At 38.6% G+C, this 21968-nt stretch overlaps 1 protein-coding gene and 1 pseudogene across 17 annotated transcripts in view; one reads left to right on the top strand and one right to left on the bottom strand.

Annotated features, from left to right (window-relative positions):
- The window catches only part of NRXN1 (neurexin 1), a 1118934-nt gene that overhangs the window by 453176 nt on the left and 643790 nt on the right, over positions 1–21968 (top strand). The gene's annotated exons all lie outside the window — the stretch shown is intronic.
- LOC133105263 (large ribosomal subunit protein uL24-like) lies at positions 1291–1718 on the bottom strand (annotated as a pseudogene).

Below are 21968 nucleotides of genomic sequence, written 5' to 3'. Positions count from 1 at the left end.
AGAGGGGTCAGCCCTAAACAGTATGAGAGTCTTCTCTAATGTTGAGGCAGGATGGAAGGAAGAAGGGAGATGAGGACCCTATGGTGAAAGACGGAGAAAAGGGAAAATGAGAACCCCGCAAGTTTAGCACCCTTTTTTAGGATTAAGGTGGTGCTAGACTGAATGGAATCAAGGACCAAAACATAAACATAAATAATTGCTTCAATGATTAAGTAGCACGGAGCCCATTTATACCATTCCCGTGGGTCTTTATGAAGAGACATTCCTCAGCCCATTTTCTCCAGGCCCTGCTCTGTCTTAGAAGGCTTTATTTTTTGGCTTAATAATTCTCTTTTAGCATAACACACACTACCATGTCTAATACAGTTGTCAGAAGGCCCGTCTCCGTGTTTAATGAACTGGAGCAAATGGTTCCCTCTATGGCCCACCTATACTGATGCTTACAGGTGTTGAAGGTTGCCAGATAGTTCTAATGTGTATTTTGATTTCTTTTAGGACAAGGAAATTTATAGACATATGAATAAAGTTTCAGTTTACATAGATATGACCATGTGTCCTGATCTGCCTTGATATCAAATATGAGATACAAAACTAAGGAATTTTAAACCTACTTTTATAAGTGCAAGTATACTTTATCAGTTTGGAAATATTTTTAGCTCTGATGCATAACAATTATATTATTGTCTCAGATTGCTAATTTTAAAGGAATGTGTCACTATTTATTAGTTTCCTTTTCACAATTTTCACCTTTTTAAAAATATCTTTTCATAGGTTTCATAGGCTGGGATGCCAAGGGTATTGTTGTCATACAACTTCAAGTGTATGATAATATCTGTTTTTCTTTAAGGTTTCTAATATGTGCCATCCAACAGCATGTTTTCAACATCATAGATGTATTGGATATAAGAACAACTATCACTTGCCACATAAAACATTTCTGTAATCTCTAAAACATGGCCAAAACATGTAGATGTTACTAAAGAAGTCAAGGGAATTTTGGCTACTTTCCCCTTTGCAAACAACAAATAAAATTACATTGTACAATTAATATACAAAATCTATTCTGTTAGAACCACCAGCCGTAGTGATCAGATCTACTCTAAAAATATGATGCTATATTTGGGTCTATTTGATTCATAAAACGTTTTCCTTTCTACCGTCTAAATCTTATTTTATGAGTCATAGTTTTAAAAATTGATAGTATTAAAGACAAAAGTTGAATGTCTTACTATATTTTTAATTAAAAAATTTTTTCATTTTAACAGTTTTTAATGAAAGTTGTATATAAGATCATTTCTGCATCTTCTCAATTGTTTCTCCCTTATATTTGCCCTTTTCCCTTCCTACTTGGCAAGATTTGGCTTTAGGCTCAAGGATCTTTTTTTGGTCTTTGTCCAGTTTAGTGACAACCACCTTGCTAGGGTGAATGCGTGCACGCTCAGTTGTGCCATCAGCCTTCTCCCGCTACTCTCGCTCAGTGTAGATGACATATTTCTTTCTGGAAACCTGGACTACTTTGCTAATTTGCTGCCCTTTGTAGCACCCTCACACAACTTGAACTTCATCCTTTTGGATGGGCATGAATGGAGCATGGTCCTTCTGCCTCAGCTCTTTGGAAAGAGGAGAAGACATAATCTTCCTGCGAACGTGGGAAGTGCATTGACATGCCTTTTACGGTTCTTGCCTCAGTCAGAAATCACAAAGGGATTGAATTTCATTTTGGCCACTGGCACTTCAGTGATCTTCCTATACTTTTTATACTGCACAGTTGGTATAATAGAGAAGCTATGGGAGAAATGTATATACTTGTAAAGTCCATGTTCTTTAAGTATATATATATACAAGTTTCCATTGATACCAGGTGACGTAGGCCCCATGGGTTCATGTCCAATCCACTTGTCGGTGCGGAAGAACTGAGGTAGAGCTGGGCTGATTGGGATGAAGAAAATATTCTCTGCATATCTTTTGTGCATTCACATAAAATGGATCCCCTTAGTTATCTCACATAGCAAATACTCACCTAATCATGCTTTAGTTTATAAGACTCAGGAGAAGTAACACTTGATCAAAAACCCATGGCTCTGTTCACATAAACAGCACGAACAATCTGATCTTAGGTAATTTCATTTTGAAATGACTGAGGGCAGGGCACTGAGGGCAAGACGGAGGAAAACAGTGTGCTCTATTTGGCCCAGGCCAGGGGCTTTTTAGGACTGGCAACTCTTGATCACTACACTGATTTTGGCCCATTTGGCTGGGATGCCTTCCTAGGTAACGTGCCCCAGGAACCTGCTCTGTTTCCCCATCTTCATGACAAGCTTCCTGATGCTGGTGTTTTCGTGCAATTTTGTCCTCTGCACTTAGATGACATTTTTTTACCAGACTTCTTTCTCTAAATTCCTCTGTGATCATGTACACACCACACACATATGTTTCTCGCTATGAGCATCCTTTCCACTGAACTAGGTTCCTGTTTAAAAAAAAAAGCATCGAAAGGGTCAAGCTTGACACAACAGATTACACGGTCTTTAGAGGTGGACAGTCTGTGCTCTGAAACCTGTGGCCCTCTCTATCCTGGTTAAGGAGAGAACCTGGAGGAGTCCTGGAAGTCTTCTTGCTCTTTGCTCCCTGCACCGAGAGCAAGCTCTGTTTCCAAAGTCACCTCTCCCGATTCCGTTGACACCACAAGCTCGGAAAACCCTCCTGTGCTGTCATTGTCAGAACGTCTGTTACATCTCACAGAGGCTCCCTGGGCTCACATACTTGCTACCCAAGTGCATGAAGAAGATGACCCACTACCCTCTTTCTTCTGGGGTGTGTACACTGTAGGCAGGTGGCAGTTTACATGCTGCCTTTTTAGGCCTGTTTATGTGTTTCTGGTGTCATTTGCCCTTGCCCTTGAAAACTCTGGAAATTGACTGCCGGAGTCTCAAATCTGGCTTTAATACTTAGTGATTGTGTAACTTGAATGAGTTTCTTTATTTCATCTGTAAAATAGAGGTAATAGGAGTAATTGTTGTAGCTAGCAGGTAGGGCTTATGTTAAGGAGATGCTGCATTCAAAAAGTTTAGCACAGTGAGTGGTCCATAATAAGTGGTCACTAAGCTATAGATGTTATTCTTATCCCCTCCTTTATTATGTGTTCTTGGACCTTCGGGGGCATGGTTGGAAAGGATTTGAGGCCTGCTTAACCAAGGTCAAAATTTGGATCCAGCCCAATAACTGTCTGAGATACACACAAAGGGTTTTAGAAACCTCAGACATGTTGTAATTCTGTGGGAATGCAGCTTAATAGCCAAGGGAAGGAAGCCAAGCCTGAATCTTTGCTGAAGGGCACTTGACTCGTGTTTAACAGGCAAATTGGGGCATGCTTCCAGGCTCAGCTTTGGGGCATCTGCTGAAGGATGAGAAAGATGCTGTCTCCCACCTAGCAGACTCGCTCCTCCCCAGCAGAGCATGGAGACCTCGCTGACGTCAGCCCCCTTGGGAAGAGCCCTGAATGCAGGAAAGAATCATAATAGCAAGGAGAGGAACTGGAAAAAGATTCAGAGAAACATCAAGGAGCAAGGAAATCATAGGCATCGTGATAATTAAAATTAGATAACCCAGAATTTCCCCGGACCTACATTTCTCATGTCACTGTCATCTTTTGTCCTACTTGCCCCTTTCTATAGATCATAATCTGTCTTTCCTTAAAGATCTGAGTCAAACATATATATATGGTAGAGCTTTCCTTGACTGTCCTGTTTATAAAAAGAGAGGACTTCAGACTCTTTATACTGAATAGCCCTTCCTACCTTATATAGCTATTTTTTCCCCTTTATCCATTCATCAAACATTTATTATGTGGTGACTTTAGACAAGAAATCAAGCTTAGCGCTGGGGATAAAATGTTGAACAACTTCAGTCTCTGTCCTCAAAGTGCTGCCTCTATACTATCTCCCCACCAGATTGTTGGATGAACCCCTAAAATGCTGTGGAACCCTTTCTTTGCTTCTTTTCAGCACATTGATCACTAGCCTTTGTACGTATTTTGTCAGCCATTATGTCAAAACTGTTCACCGAAAACAGAGACCTCTATGGAAGAAACCATGTTTGGTACAGAACACCCTCGATTCAGGACAGGAAATCAGAATATTTAGAGTATAGTGGGCTAATGCCAGTTGTCCAGGAGAATGCCATATAATGTCCTATGTTCTCATGGATTAGGGATGTAAAAGTGTTCAGATCATGGGAAAAGCTATGTATACTAACAGAATACTCTGGATTGTTTCATAGATACAACGGCATCACAGAAAGTAGTTCACAGGCAATGTTATAAAGAACCAGCATTTCATGGAGCTATATGAAACAGTGCATGTATTGTACAAGCACATTTTGTAACCATAGCACTGTAAAATTCTATCTTTGTGAATAGTAAATACAATCTTGATAAAATCTCCAACTGAGAATTTATCTAACGGTTCTGATTTAAAACTACATGTGAATAACTGATTTTTAAAAATTAATTTAAAATGCTTTGGAAACACTCCACATTTACAAGGGCCTTTAAAGTTTGTAAAGTTTTAAAATTTATTTTATTATGCTCAATACTTGAGCAGCAATGAACCTTACATAGTAATTGGCATGTAACAGGTGCTGCATAAATATATCTATTCACTAGAGTATCCATTCATTCACTATTTGTGAAGAATCTGCTATATTCCAGGTACTGTTGGATGTGACAGGGTATAAAGCCGAATGGTTTCTGACTTCCCATGGAGTTTACAATCTAATGGGTGAGAGAGACATATGCCTAGAGAACCAGCAGTAGTTAGACACCTGTCTATTTTCAGAACAGATAGGATGAATTTCTGATTAATCTGAGAAAATTAAGGGAAAATAGATAAGTGAATGCAGAAAAACCAGTAAGTAGCTGAGAACAGACTAGAACGGAGATATGGTGTCTGAACCATGGCACATAGTATGGTAAGGAATACGTGAAGGGGAGCAAGGCAGACGGCAAGCACCCCAGGGTCGTACATCTCCTACATGCTCACATTTTTATACAGATTATACTCATTCTACACACTTCCATTAAAATATATGGTTTTATGAGGTACAGATTCTTTGAGCCCTTTTTGTGAAAGACCCAATATCACAGTTATTATTTGAGTTTAGCAATGCTGTTTTTTATTATTCAGCATTGATCAATAAGGCTCTAATTCTATTTTTTCACAATACTGCATAGTGGGACATGAGGAACATGTGAAAGAGCGGCTTCCTCACTTATAAGGTTTGCCTTTTGGTTTTCAAAAAATGCCTATTGAATTCTGCATGTCATTTCTGAAGTTGTAACTCTGCTAGAGCATGGTCTAGCATCAGCAGAACTGGATTTATGGCCTGGATGTGTGATGTGGGGAAACAGTTTACTGTGATATGCCCCAGCTTCCAGCAGGTTTGTTTGTAGGGATTTTGCTTACGTGTAAAATGCCTCATCTTTATTGAGTGCCAAGAACGTAGTAGGCACTCAAAAAAAAAAAAAAAAAGAGAAAAAGAAAAGATAACTCTTACCAGAATAATCATTATAATACTTTATTTCATTTACATTTATTTAATACTAATACTATCTTACCATGGTTGACACTGTTAACTTTGAAAAGAACATTCACATATTATCACAACTGATTCTCACAAGACTTTCCCAAACTTCAGTTTTATCTACCACATTCATAATTGTACCATATTTATGTATTACCTATATTATCACTTACTTAATATTTTCCATTTAAACTTAATTTACTTTTGAAATTAATCTCATCTTAAAGTAATATTATCCATAAAATTACAACTTTAATATGCTAGTTATACTTTTTCCTTCCAAGTACACATCCAAATAAATATAACCTGGAAATTAAATACAGTTTTTGAACCACCTAAGAGCACCCACCACATCACCAGGGGTATGAGTCCCAATTTTCAAAATTACAGGGCAACTTTGTGAAATAGGTGCAACAAGGATTTTTATGTTCATTTCTCTAGTGAGACACTTGAGGCTCAGAGGAGTTAAGAAGGTTTTTATAGTAAAACACAGCCTATACAGCCAGATATGGAGAGACGGTGTCTCGCCTGAGGTCAGGGATCTGGATGAAGACAAATCTGGCATTGGGACCCAGCTTGCACACCTCCCTGTTGTAAATTCTTTCTAGCTACTCTCTCTTTTTGGAAGTTCTTTCTCCTAACACAGAACAGAAGCAATATGTTGGTATCACATGCAAGTATAATAATGATATTCATGAATATTTGATTTATCTAGCATAAGCCAAGAACCCAACATGTATTTTCATAAAGCTAGTTACGATAACAGGTGATTTATATTAAAATAAATATATATTAAAATAAAATAATAATACATTATTAAAAACACTTTATTACATATCTACCTATACCTCTAAATTCCCAAATTGTTTTCAATAACTGTTGGGACATTCGCTTCTGTGTGTCCCAAACCCTTCTGATTAGGGAAAGGGTAGCAAAACAGATATACACACTCTCGCTTTCACTGGAATGGAAAAGAATTTGAGGTTAAAGCAAAATGACTTTTAGTAGAGGCATGCTATGGGGCTGCTAAGTAAGATTTCTTAGATATTTCCTTTGTGAGGAGAACTCTTTTGGTTAAGCCATTATTGACTCGTATTGAATAAGGCTTTGACCAATATATTCATTCATTCAATCCAAAAATTTTGAATATGTTCATACTATGTACCAGACACTATTCTAGGTTGGAATACAGTAGTGAACAAAAGGGCTTTTTCTTTTTTTTACCTTTATGGAGTTTATACTGACTGTACTGTAAGGACCTAGACACTAAACAAATTTTAAAAATATATAATTCATCTGTGGATAGTATGTGTTTTTGAGAAAAATCAATGTCCCTGGGCCAGGAGAAGAAGAGGGTAGCAATTTCATATAAGATGGTCACAGAGTTCTACACTGATAAGGTGACATGGGAACAAAAACCCGAAGAAGGTGAGGGAGTGATCCTGTGGCCACATTGAGGGAGATCATTCTGGGCAGACAGAAGAGCAAGTGCAAACACTCTGAGGGATGAGCAGATCTGGGGGGTTCCAGAAGTAGCCAAAAGGCCAGTGGGGCTGGAGCGAAGTAAGTAAGAGGAGGTGGATCCCCGGGGTAAGGGTCAGGGTCAGTTTGAGAAGGACTTTGGCATCTTGTCCGGTAACGTATATGTCACCAGCCTGTTTTCTCCAGCAGAAAGAAAATCTGTGTGGCTCTGCTCTCAGAGGTGTTTAGGAATTGCCACTGCCTACCAGAGTGCCTGAATGGATGCTACCAAGTATAACTGAATGACTTCTCTTAGGAGACTGGTGCTTCCTCAGGTTAATGCTTTATGCTTCACTAAAACACAAGACTCATAATCATCACTAAATTTGGCAGCATGAATGAATCATCTGAATGAGTTCAGTGATTCTCTTTACTGATGCCCCATCAACAACCGACTAACACACTGATTGAGAAGGAAATCATTCACTGAGTCAGTAGAAATGTCTGTGTGCTTGATACTTTTAATAATTTTGATTTCACTGAGTAAAGAAAACTAGCCCCCTTTTATAAAGAGCACCGACTCTACTGGGTACTGAGTAAAGTACTTTGCATCTATCTATAAAATTTTAATTTTCACTATAATGCTATAGGGCAGGTTTTGTTGTTGTTGTTGTCAATTGTCGTTAAAAAAAAAAGCAACATAAAATTTACCATCTTAACCATAAGTGTACAGTCAAGAGTGTTAAGCATATTCTTATTGTTGTGCAGCAGATCTCTAGAACTTTTTCATCTTGCAAAACTGTAACTCTATATCCATTAAACAACTCTGCATTCCCCCCTCCCCAGTGCCTGTTAACCACTGTTCTACTTTCTGTTTCTATGTATTTGACTACTTTAGATACCTCATATAAGTGGAATCAAATAGTTTTTTTTTTTTTTTTTTTGGACTGGCTTATTTCACTTAGGGGCAGGTTTTTTAAAAAATGTTTGTTTTATTTAAATCCCAGTTTTACACATGAAGAGACCAATGTTTAGAAAGTTTAATTAACTTGCTTAAAGCCATTCAGTTACTAAGTGGCACTGAAGACTTGAATCCAAGTCTAATGATAAAACCCATGCACTTAACTACTTACTACTCCACTATTTCTCAAACCAGAATGCTCAGAATCTGTGGGAAGAGGGTGAGGTATGTAGATTTATTCTTGGGGACCTTTGAATTTTCTATTTCCTTTAAAAGTTTGCAACACTATTCCAGTGTGAGGAATGCAGTGCCAAAGCCTGTGGCTTGATGCCAGACTCAAGAACATCCGAAATTCCTCACTTATTACTTGTGTTTGACACACTGACCTTTCCATTTGTATGTGGGGCTGAGATTAAGAACTCTCTTTCACATTCATGTAGATATACTGTGATTGACCCAACACATCAAGCTATGGTGACAGTATTGATGCTGACCATCTACTTACCAAGCCCAGACCACCCATTCATATAGGTTTTCATCCTTGGGTCAGAGAAAACCCTTCAGTTAACAGAGGGAGACTTGATCTTCCTTGTTCCACCACCAGCACATTTCCAAGTCATTTGATATCAAAATAAGAATAGTTCATCATATTCATCTTCTCTGCCAAGAGCTGTCCATGTGTTCCTTACTTTTTTCAGAAAAGAGCTAAGATAATTTAAATATTGTTAAACATAAAAGATAAATGTTGGGTGGTTGGTAGGAAATAAATAGAACATTCACGGTGACCACATTTTCCAAACCAAGGAAACCAGGACAGACGGGCTGACGGGTACAAGTGTATTTATGGGGTACGTGCAAGAGACTATTTGATCAAGACTGACCTAGAAATATAGGAACATATGGTCACCCAAAAAACTTGGTATTCTCCATTTTTAGCATATTGAGTTTAAAGGATAATTGTTGGCTTGCCTTGAACAAAAGTAAAAGAACTTCCTTAGGGCAACAGATCTTTGAAGCCATTAACTATGGGGATTGATGGGGATGTTATCTCTAAATCAGACATTTTCAAGGACATATTAAGGTAGTGCACTGGGTAGACTTTTTCTTTCCATATACTTAGAAAGGGAAAAGGAGAATTAGAATATTGTCAATTCCATGGTTTCATTCAACAAACATTTACTGTGCTCCAGTCAAATGTCCAGCTCATCACTAGTTACTTGGGGTCAAGGTGAGGAGGAGGAATCATAGACCTAAAGCACACAAAATACAGTGGGACAGATACGTATAGTAATTTTAATATAATATTTTGAGTATCATTATCTTACTTTTTTACATGTGCCAGGAGAGTGACTAAGCCTTGACGACTGGAAGATCATGAGGGCTGGGTTATCTGTTCTGGATCTTAAACTTCAAATAAAATTTTACCTTGTGGAGAAGGAATTTCTAGATTTTGTGAACCTTAAGCCTAATGTCCTCAGTACAATACCTGGTGAATAGGAAGTGCTCAATAAAGTTTGGCTGCTTAGCTTTCGGACATTTGGTGAGGAACACTGTATGCCAGGCATTGTGCTAGGGGCACTAAGATACAAGAGTTAACATGACCTAGTGTTTAACCTCAGTAAACATGGGTTCCTTGTGGAAACAGGCAGGTAAAGAGGTAATTGCAGTATTCCATTGTAAGTCCTCTGATGGGGTGAACCCTTAGTGCTATGGCAGATCCAGAGTGGGGTGTCAGGGAAGGCTTCTCGGCCTTATACCAGTGAGTTTTGAAAGGTGAGTAGATTAACCAGGTTAAAAGGTTGGGGAAGGGAGAGTTGACAAACACTGAATAAATAAGTGGGTCAGAGAGAAAGGAGAGAAGAAAGAAATGGAGGAAGGGAGATAATATATACAAAGTGATGGCTTCCTTGGGGAGGAAAAGGTTTATTGTGATTGGACTCTAGGGTTTTTGAAAGTGAGTAACAGGCAATGAAGTTATTAAGATACATGGGATCAGTTACGCTGGCCATTGTGAGGACTGGTAGGCAACTTAAACCCATATGATTCAAGCCAGGAAACTGGAAGCTACTGGAGGTGTTTCTGGGTAAGTACTTATATGAATATTTTAGACATAAACGCAACGCTAAAGGTATAAGATGTTTTGATTTTTTTTCTTGACAGATCCCAAAGTATGGTTAACAAAGAACTGAGAAGCTAGTTAGACTACATTTGTGTGTTAGCTTTGCTAGTGGTTTTCCCTCTCTCTTCTCTGTGTCCTTCTTGCCATCTTTGTTTTATCCTATTTTGTCTTTTCTTCCATCTGCTAAGTAATTATTTTTATGCCCTATTTTTAGGGTCAGAATTTTGTTAGCCACATATAAAATCAATATTTAAAGCCAAATCTGCATTTTATGTTGAGGAATACTTTAGCCCGGTAAGTAAGAAAACATTTTGAAGATCAGACAGAATTCCTGGATGTTAACAATATTTAATTATCATGAACAGGTGGTTTGTATGTTCTCAAACAGTATCTTATTAATTTATGAGTTTTTGAAATCAGAAAAACCATAACCTTTCTGTGATGGTATACCAGAGTAAAATTTTACTATGTATACAACATTTTTTTGTTAAGATGTCATTGCCCAACGTGGCCTAGCCCAAGTTCTAAAGTGTACCTAGTTTATAGTACCTAGTTCATAACCTTGGGTCTGCCTCTAAATAACTGTATGTTCTTGGATAAATAAGTACCCTGTCTGGGCTCTTAAATATAACCTAGTTTGGCTCCACCATGCCTCGCTAGATATCTTATTGCCTAGGACAAACAGCTGCCTGCTCCGTGCTTGGCATTCTCAAGAGACCTCCAGAGACTCCTGCTGGTTCCTTTTCCTCATAACTGTGACGTCCTCTCTTGTGATCCCTCCAAAATCTCCTACTTCACTTTAAACCTATTTTTCCTTTTTGATTCCCTTTGCACCTAAAAAGATTGTCACAGAAAACTCTTGTTTAAGAGTTTGGCACATACTTATCTGTTGAAGACATATTTAAATTAAACCTCTTAGTTTTCTTTCACTGGGCTACAAATCTATCTTTTCTATCATCTACATATCTTACAGGAAGGTGAAATTTGGCCAATTTGAATTTTTTTGGCTTTAAATTGTTTGAAGAGAGATGAATAAGCTCTTTATAAAAGTGGGAGTGGCAATATGAGTATTAATTATTATTTGGATTAGTCATTATCAGGCATTTGGCATGTATAGATAAAAGATGCTGCCACATTAAACTGAAAAGTGTAGGCCAAGTAAGAATATTTTTCAGTTTTTTTATCTTTCTTTCTTTTTTTTCTTTTAGCTCCTTATTTATTCTGGCCTGGTCTAGTGACTTGATTTAACCAATAGAATGCCTTTCCATTCTGAGGCATTCTACTGGGCCTTTCCAAGTCTAAGCCTTAAGGAGGTCTGGCAGCTTCAATTTTTGCTTTTGGGAGCCCTGACCCACTACATAAGAAGTTTGGTCTGGAAGAGACCATGTGGTGAGGTCACATAAGGAGAGACCCTGAGTCTACATGGAGAGAAGCCATGTGTCCCAGCTGTCCCCAAAGGTGCCACTCAGCCCAGCAGTTGCTTCAGCTCAGAACTTTGAATCTGGAGTGAGCAATGCAGAGGGGCAGGAGGTTTAGGACTTGTTCTGAAAGACCAGCATCTTGTTTCCAGTGGCAGCCTCTGAGACAAGGGCAAGAGTGGGGACTCAGTATCCAGTACAGACAGAATCTTCTTTTAATGCAATTTCTGGTCCCCTAACATCCCTCATTTTCCACTTAAAAAAAAAAAAAAGAAAGATTAAAAAAATTTTTTTCACCCATTTCTTCCATACCCACTTCCTGCCTCTGGCAACCACCAATCTGTTCTCTGTATCTATGAGCTTGGTTTTGTTTCTTGATTCTTTGTTTGTTTGATTAGATCCTGCATATAAGAGGGATCATATGGTGTTTGTCTTTCTCTGTCTGACTTATTTCACTTAGCATAATACCCTCCAAGTTCATCCATGTTCTTGCAAATGGCAAAATTTTTATGGTTGAATAATATTCCCGTGTGTCTGTGTGTGTGGCACAATTTCTTTATCCATTCACCCTTTGTTGGACACTTAAGTTACTTAAGTTGTTTCCATATCTTGGCTATTGTAAATAATGCTGCAAGGAACATGGGGTGCATACATCTTTTTGAGTTAGTGATTGCATTTTCTTCAGGTAAATACCCAGAAGTGGAATTGCTGGATCATATGGTAGTTTCTCTTCTCCCTTCCTTCCTTCCTTCCTTCCTTCCTTTCTTTCTTTCTTTCTCTGCTTCCTTCTTTCTCTCTCTCTCTCTTCCTTCCTTCCTTCCTCCACCCTTCCTTCCTTCCTTTCTTTCCTTCTTCCTTTCTTTCTCTCTCTTCCTTCCTTCCTCCCCCTTCCTTCCTTCCTTTCTTTCTTTCTTTCTTTCCTTCTTTCTCTCTCTCTTTCTCTCTCTTCCTTCCTCCCTCCTCCCTTCCTTTCTTTCTTTCTCCCTTCCTTCCTTCCTTCCTTTTTTAAGAAACCTCCCTACTGTTCTCCATAGTGGCTGTACCAATTTACATTCCCATCAACAGTGTGCAAGAGCTCCCTTTTCTCCACCTCCTCACCAACACTTGTTATTTCTTGCCTTTTTGATAATAGCCATTCTGACAGGTGCATTTGGCCTTAACAGTGCTCTAGACAGTGTAGGAACTGGGAATATAGCCCAAGACACAAGCCCTTCTGCTCAGGGACATAATCACGAGAGGGAGATGAGCCACGGAGGACAGCGCTGTACCACTGAGCCAGGCTCCCACCCCAATGAGAGAGAAACCCCAGTTTCAGATATCCAGAATGTGCTGCCTCCTGCTCTAGGTAGCCTCTTGCCCAGTGTATGTCTTCATCCTTCCTTCCAGCCTTCCTTCACTTGTCATATTTTTTGGTCCTCTTAGCTTTCTCTTCCAGCATCTATTGGAGAAATTGGTGAGTTAGAATTTTCTTGTAAACCATTCCTCTCAATTTTATCTCTAGAGGAAATAATATTGTTACCTATGTCAATCAAGTAACCACTAAAAATAATTATATTTTTAGACTATAATTAACTAATTAACACCAATGTGCTGAATTAATGTATGATTATCTTTAAATGCTCTTTTTTTCTAAACATATCAAAATCAGGATTCCTCTAACTATCTTTGTATATGGGTGTGGGTATGGGGCATTTAGTGGAAGATTGGATGCTATCAATAAACAACAGAGCTAAAATTAAAAATTAGATCCAGAACCATGCTTTGGGGGATTTTCATCTCTGAATTATTAATTTTCAGGTCTGTTTTGTAACTCCTTTTTCTTTCTTACAAGATATGGACATGAGTTTTCTTCTGGGAATATGAAGTTTAGGCATGATTTAATTCTCTAAGTGTTTACTGAATATTTATTATATGCAATTAGGTATTCTAAAATCTGCAGGGGATATAGAGAAGAATAAGATCTGTTTTCAAACCCCTTGGGAAAAGAGCATTGCAAGAGGGAATATAAAGCAAATGACTTGGAGCAGAAAACATCTTTTTACATCAAAACATTGTCTTAAAAACCCACCAGCAGAAAATATAACCATCTCATGCTAACTCTAGTTATCTAAAGTTTCTACACTGCCATCTTTCCTATGTAAATCTCAGGCAAGGATGTGCCTGACATTTGCACTGGGTCTCCAGTGGTGGGATTATTTATACTAACCCAGTCATATTTTCCTACTAGTTTCTCCTTCATATTGCATGCACATCTGTGGAAAAGTTGGGTGACAGTAGCGCAACCTGGTTGAATCTTGTTATATTCATCATACGTGGAGCTCCCAGCTCACTTCCCCCACCCTCACTCTCCAGATTAGATCACGACTCTTTGTGACTTTGTGGTCTCTTTAGGAATCCAATACAGGCTTTCCTTATTTAGCAGTGCTACCCTAGCAGCATAAAATATAAAATGAAATCAATCCCCTCCCAGACTTCCTAGTCTCTCAAGACATTAGCTGAGAATCAGTTTTCCTCCCAGCCCTGTAAATTGCATGGCAGCTGGCCTGCATTAGAAGCTGATACAAAACTAGGCATCTCATTTCACTCTACCCACAATTTGGTGAGTAAGGTTTATGTTACTAAGATTAGGATCATTTGACCTCAGTAAAATATTAATTTCTTGAATGATCTCTGTAAAGGAGCATGTCAAAATGGGAAATTCAGCTTAAGGGAAAAGAAATCTGAAAATTTCACAAGTTCCTGAGGTAAAGAAATGATAGTTTCATGTTGTCTAATCCAGAGCTAAGCCCAGATGCCCTCAGTGGTGAGAGCGAGTCTGGGAGAGTGAGTGGTGGGAGGGTGGATTTAGCCTTCTTAAAATTGTCATCGCCACCTCTCTAGTGACCTCAAAACAAAATATGTAATTCCTTGCTCTGAACAATTTACATCTTCTCATATGTATCTAGAATGTAAATAAAAATGTGTTGCACATTTTGCTATTTTTGTATACTGTAACATACAATACAGTACTGTGGTGGAGACACGAACCTACACATTTGATAAAATTGAGTGGAACTAAGTACACACATACCCACAGATACACACATACAAATGAGTACAAAAGAGTCGGAAATCCCTGTATTAGATAGGTGGGTTGGATCAATGTCAATATCCTGGTCGTGATATTGTACTAAAATTTTTCAAGATGCTACTATTAGTGGTAGTGAGCAATAGGAAAATGAACAATAGGTATGTAGCATCTCTCTGTACTTTCTTACAACTACACGTGAAGCTGCCGCTATCTCAAAGCAAATTTTTTTTTTAAAGTTATGAGCTTGTTATGCAAATGCAGCTTCAAAACAAGTCTCCTAAGCAACCCCTTTCAAACATTGTGGACCCTAACCCTTCCTATATGACATTCTGGAACTGATATCCTGAGCCCTGGACACTATTCTCCTGCTGTAAACAAATATTTAAAAAGTGATTTATGAGAAATAGAGGGCTCTAAGAAGGAAAAACCCAAGAAAAATCTGGAACATTGAACTCAATGTTGGAATAGGAGATGTTCAGGGCCATTGTGTTCTTTTTAATATTCTTCATGAACTTGTCATCCTGAGGCTTCATGATGAGGCTTCATGAACTTGTCACGGGATGGGTAGCACCAAATTTTAGCCTTTAATGATTTTAAAAAGTTAAGAAAAAATGATTTCTCTTTTGCTCAATTTAGATTTCAATTTTCCTAGCTTTTAATCTACATTTAAATATGATTTAGGAAACTCAGGCCAGACTTCTTAATCCCTACTAATGCACAAATGCCCAAATAAAAAAGTAACTAGATCACATTATTGCTATAGATAAGCTTATTGGTTAGTAACTGTTTTAACAATCTCTCCTATCTCCTAAAAACTTGGGTTTCCCAGTAAAGTATAACTATTCTGAATTTCTGTGCCTTCAATTTAGTTTTTTCCTTCAGAAAGACATACTATTGGGCATCTATACAAAATTATATCAGCCAGATACTATTACCATTCCATATATACTATGGCAGTTTTCTTTATATTTGTTCCAAATCTTTAGTTATAACAGTAGATATAATACCCTGCATAGTCTCATTAATTGGTATTTTATATACTATTCAGCCTAGCCATGGGTAGCCATAAAACTAATTATTAATGTTCTTCAGCTAAACGTTTAGTTAAAGTAAAACTGGAACTCCTTGCATCGTGTGATATTAGGAACCAAAATATGGAATGCTATTGGGCACTAATGTTAAAGCAAAATCAATCTTAAAAGTCCACTTAGATACTTTTAACAGTTAACTATTTTTACATAAATCTTCAGCTAGTATATATGCAGCTCATAATTATCTATTTTAGTGGTGAGGCTTATTTTATATTCACAGATATTAACAACATTTTATATGGGATCTCAAATCTTTCACTTATGCTAGTAACAGAGAAAAATGAATAAGTTTGAATTTCATATCTTATTTCTCCACACCGTTCTCAGAGTTCTTCATCAGCTGACATTATTTATTCATTGATTTCTCTATGTAAAGTATCACACTGAGAATGGTTTGGAAGTGAAAAAATGCTGAGATTAGGAAATGTAATAATGGTTCAGAATATTCACAACCAATAGGTAGTAGTTTATCACTTGCTATGATGGTAACATAGAAACAAATTCTGGGTGAGAATATGGCTGCTGACCACAAGGAGCTTATTATTAAAATGGCAGAAAGGATTAGCAAGAGTGTAATAAATTCTATGATAGAGGTATGGTATTTACAAGTTACAGCTCCAAAGAATGGCTACTTAATCACAGAGGAGATAGGCAACTGGGTAAGGAGAGAGAAGGCCAGAGGGAGGAGAATGAGAAAATAAAAAGGCCATTGGGAAAGCCTTGTTTTAGGAGGAGGAGGAATTGGCAGTGCTGTCAAAAGAGAGCTACTGTCATTCAGTTCCTGACCAAGCTGGATGCAAACAGATTCAGTGTTTGCAATGCAAGACCTGCATCTATTTACATAGAATATATAAAGGAAATGTGGAGGCATGTTGAAGGTTTGTGTATGTGTCTGTGAGCGTGTGCGCGCGCTCGTGTGTGTGTGTGTGTGTGTGTGTGTGATAATTAGTGAAAGTGAGGCTATTGAATTTAAAGTTACAAGTAAGAATTTTTTTCTTCAGGTAGCTTAAAACCAAAGCTATTCTGGAGACCTAAGATGCACAATATAAGGAGAGAAAAAAGAAGATTAAAAACTTGATTCAACAGGAAGGCAATCAGGAATGCACTGGTCTTAGTTTGAAATGCAGATATAAAAAGTGCTACTAAGTGTTTTTGGCTGTGTTTTTGCTTTCTGTTTTTTTTTTTTTGCATTAGACGCCAGAATATATGACACTGTCAAAAATAGCCAATAAGGTCTGTGACTAAGAAAGAAATATACTAGGAATTTTGTCACTAAAGTAACTAAAAACTACAATATACAAAATGTGATTATAAAGTAATAACACTAATTCTATAATCCATATATAAATTTTCAGTCACCCTCACAGCTTAAACTCTATGTAGGTGGATATCTCTTTAGAAAATAGTCTTCTGAAAATATGTATATGAAGAATGCACTGGTAAGTCCTATTAATAATTAACTTGCTTTCTCTCCCTCTTTCTTTTCCTCTTATTCTCTCCTTTTCTTCCTCCCTCCCTCACCCCTCTCTGTTTCTCTCATTCTCTCCCTGTCTGTTTTTCACATGTTTTATAAAGATTATTTTCCTATGCTGGCTTTAAGCAAGGTCTATAGGTTAGAACCATTTCTTTAAAAAGACCTGCCATTATTTACCATTTTTAGATGCAATTTAACTTCTGGTTATGACAGAGGGCAGTTATATTTGAAGGAAGTAATGCTTTGCCTTTAAAGAAAAATTTGCTGATGAAATAGTTCTGCTGTTAAAGGGAAGCATGGCTATTAATGCATTGAATAAATATTTATTGAGCACTTTTTACAGAACAACCACTGTGCACAGGGAAAAAATGGTAAAAAGCAAAATAGCTGTGGGCTCTGCCCTCATAGAATGTGCCTCTAGCAACATATTCTGGGTAATCCCAAAAAAAAAAAAATGATGAAGTCTAATATCTATTTTTAGGATTTGTAAATTGCTAGTTTTCTAAACGTTATTCCACTCTTTTGTCAATAAAATTAGACAGTGAAAAGAGAGATCAGAATTCTCTGGTCCGCAAATGTAAAATAGATAGCTAGCGGGAAGCAGCCACATAGCCCAGGAAGATCAGCTCGGTGCTTTGTGACCACCTAGAGGGGTGCGATAGGGAGGGTGGGATGGAGACGCAAGAGGGAGGGGATATGGGGATATATGTATGCATATAGCTGATTCACTTTGTTATAAAGCAGAAACCAACACACCATTGTAAAGCAATTATACTCCAATAAAGATGTTAAAAAAAAAAAAAAGAATTCTCGGGTCCACACAACTATAGCCGTGCAGAACCTATCATTAAAGAGCATATGCAGTATTGGGACCCAGGAAATAGGCGCCTTCCCAGAGCTTTTTGCCTCTAGGAAGCATCTCCTCCCGGCTCCCATGTGTCCTGCCCAGGGCCCACCGCTAGACCCACTAGTGCCCTCTGGAGAAGATGCAGCCCAGCACCAGGGTTCGTGCTGGGGACTGGATTTCAGGCTGATTGTACAGCTGTGCACACAGACCTCTTTACTCACTCCACGTCACACTTCAGGGAAGCTCAGTTAATGAGTATTCCTATTAAACACAATATGTACCCAGAATGCTTTTAACGATAGGGAAAAACACTGAATCTCAAAGATCGACCGTAACAGAATTCTCAAATGTATCTTCCAAACCACCAGAAAGGGAAGGTAGACATCATTTAATACAAAACATTAGAAATTAAGTCTTTAAAGTATGTCTCTGGCAACGAGTTCTATCTCACGTGGCAATACATCGTACAAGCTAAAGCGTTTTGGTGATGTATTGCTCTAATCCATCCCAGTGAGCACTGTCTGAGAGCATATGTGTGCAGTACATTATCTCTGGGGGAGGCTGTGGTGCTCACGTAGCAGTCCATGGTCCGGAGGGTACAGAGCAGAAGCCAAAGCACGGGGATCCCCCGACGCAGTGGCTGCCAGCGATCAAGGCAAGGGTGCTGCACAATTTGTGGGGTGTGAAAGGAACCTGGAATCCTGTTGGCTGTCAGCAAATGTTAAATAAAAGTCCAGAGGGCTATAGTCTCCTCCTCAGTGCGCTCAACAGCACAATAGGATAATTCACTTTGTGCCATTCCCTTTTGGAAACCACCCTTCTTGCTTGATTTTGTAGAGTGCTTTTGGGTGACGTTAATATTTGGATTTCTCTCCTGGGTAGATACTAGGAGACCCGAGAGAGCTGGAGCAAGATGATGTGACAGTTTGATACTTCCTGTATGTATGCATCTGACCTCATCTGTTTGAAGTTAATTTGATTTTGCCTGCATAGAAAAGGAGCCTTGAGAGATGATTTTTTATTAGAGATATGCTGAACCATTCAGTTTCTAAACTTGCAAACTGGAGGAAATTGAAAAGTCCTTGAAGACGGGAGCTTTTGGTGCATATCCAAATTTCACATCAGATCGTTTTTCTTGACAAAAGCCAATATCTCAAGCAGTTTTGAGAGACATCCTCTTACAATCATTTGACAATTTAAGTGAACTTGTAAGGTGTCCACCAGTTTATTCTTTTTCTATTGGTTAGATAGCATTTTGGACTGCTTCCTTTTACTGACATTCTACGTGCACAGGGTTTCTAATTTCTTCCTTGGTGTTCCTTTATTGACACGAATCTTCTATCAGTATATTAAGGCCTTATAAGGCCCAGTGCTATGTACACATACTAGGAGAAACCACTGGAGGTAGTTTTTGCATATGCAACAACACAAATAAAGGAAATTTCAACAGGGCATGTTTGTTATATGATAATATGATGCCATTATCTATACATATAATGCTTCAGGGTAGCTTATAGCAAAAGTCACTCAATTGATTGTGGAATCATTTGTCATAAAACCCTTGATGACAGTTATTCCTTCATTGAAGATGCAGTGCCCTGTATATAATCTTTCTTACTGGGCCAATCATATTGTATTTTATACAAGTCTAGTGTTGCTAGATTCGTTAGAGCAGTGGGTGTTATGTTCTTGCCTTCAGGAAATACCAGAAGAGTTTATTAGGAGAGGTAATCCTTGTGCTTGATCTGTGGCTTAATAGCCAGCCATCTTTTATGTGCGTAGTTGCAGAGAAGTGCAGTTGAGAAAAATTACCCTGCTATTTATTCCCCATTATTTCAAAAGTAGCTTTTACATCCGTGTGCACTTACTGTTCTTTTTTGTTCTGTTTTGTTTTTTGTTTTTTGTTTTTTAAAGGGAACGCTATTTATTTATTTTTGGCTGTGTTGGGTCTTCGTTTCTGTGCGAGGGCTTTCTCTAGTTGCGGCGAGCGGGGGCCACTCTTCATCGCGGTGCGCGGGCCTATCACTGTCATGGCCTCTCTTGTTGCGGAGCACAAGCTCCAGATGCGCAGGCTCAGTAGTTGTGGCTCACGGGCCTAGTTGCTCCGCGGCATGTGGGATCTTCCCAGACCAGGGCTCGAACCCGTGTCCCCTGCATTGGCAGGCAGATTCTCAACCACTGCGCTACCAGGGAAGCCCGCACTTACTGTTTTTTCTCTGTAGTTCACAAATTGTCCTAGCCCAGGGTGCAGTGTAGTATGTGGAGGTTAGGAACTAAGAGTAAGGGTTGTAGCCACATCGTTTCTTCCTTCCATTTACTAACTCTGTAACTGTGGTTTGGTTGGGCCAAACCACTTTAGTTTTCTGTCAGTTTCTTTATCTGTGAAATGGGGATGATATTACTACTTACCACATGAGGCTATCAGAAAAAAATGAAATGAAAATATCCTTATAGAGTTCTTTGTGCAATGCCTGTGATACACAGAAAAGATCCAATACATGGTAGCTGTTCTTATTATGCAAGTGAGAAACTCAAATTGTCAAGGAAACCTAAATTCTCCATCACTTTTCTGAAACTACTGTTTTACATCTTTTTGTTGAAAGATGTAAAACTGAGTAGTTTTACATCTTTTGGCTCCATCTCCAATAAGCAGCTGTTTCATTCCTAATCTTTACTTGCTGATAATATGTTCAAAAATATAATCAGATTTAATTGTGAGCCTCTACATGTAAACATACCTTCTACATGTTTATATTTCTCACAATCAAATTCAAAAATTATCACCACCATAGAACTGTGGATGAAACATTCCCCATCCAGGTCCTTCTTCTGAGACCTAGGCAGAGATCCGTATGTTTGACTTCACATTCATAACATTATTTTTGTTTCTGTCTCTTTCTGTCTCGTCACATTCTAATCAGCTGTGTATGTTCCCAACTCCCTCCATCAGACTGGGAGCTCCTCAAGTCCAGAGACTGGATCTTTTTATTTTTATTTTTATTTTTTTGGCTGTGTTGGGTCTTCAACTGCGTGTGGGCTTTCTCCAGTTGTGGCTAGTGGGGGCTACTCTTCGTTGTGGTGCGTGGGCTTCTCATTGCGGTGGCTTCTCTTTGTTGCGGAGCATGGGCTCTAGGCGCACGGGCTTCAGTAGTTGTGGCACGCGGGCTCACTAGTTGTGGCTCGCAGGCTCTAGAATGCAGGCTCAGTAGTTGTGGCGCACGGGCTTAGTTGCTCCGTGGCATGTGGGATCCTCCCGGACCAGGGATCGAACCTGTGTCCCCTGCATTGGCAGGCAGATTCTTAACCACTGCGCCACCAGGGAAGTCCCCAGAGACTGGATCTTTTTATAATTATGTCTTCAGCACCTTGTCCAGCCCCTGACACAAAGTCCACATATTGAAATTGTCTCCCCAGTCATCCTCATACCTGATATGAATTTTAGATGACTATAACAATATATTTTAGATTCACCAGAAAAGTACTTCTGCACACTATCCAATTCTATATCAATTAAGACAAGGGTAGAAATACTCATGATTCTGCGAAGGAGATAAGACAGCTGTTATCCCTATTGATCAGATGAGAAAACTGAAAAGGTACTTACCCAAATTCACACAATTAATGGCAGAGCTGAAACTAGAACCGAAAGTTTTCAATACTTTAAAACTCATTCCAGTACCCAATAGGTTCTGTCTACTGAGAAAATGAATAATCCTGAAGATTAACGTTGAATAGGGAAAAAGAAAGGTAGCTTTATTTATTTATTTTCTTTTCACAGAGCCCTTTGTTCCTCAGAGGTTGTCAGGGTTTATTCATATGTTAGAACTCATGTGTTGGGATTTAGCGTTAGGTAATGAAATGAGCTTTTACTAGCTGTGTGACTTTGGGAAAGTTACTTAAACTCTCTCAGTTTCGATTGCTGTATCTGAAAATGGGTATACAAAATA

The sequence above is a fragment of the Eubalaena glacialis genome, chromosome 14, assembly GCF_028564815.1.
Source record: "Eubalaena glacialis isolate mEubGla1 chromosome 14, mEubGla1.1.hap2.+ XY, whole genome shotgun sequence".
In the NCBI taxonomy this organism is placed as follows: Eukaryota; Metazoa; Chordata; class Mammalia; order Artiodactyla; family Balaenidae; genus Eubalaena; species Eubalaena glacialis.
This window is presented reverse-complemented; position numbering and strand designations above follow the sequence as displayed.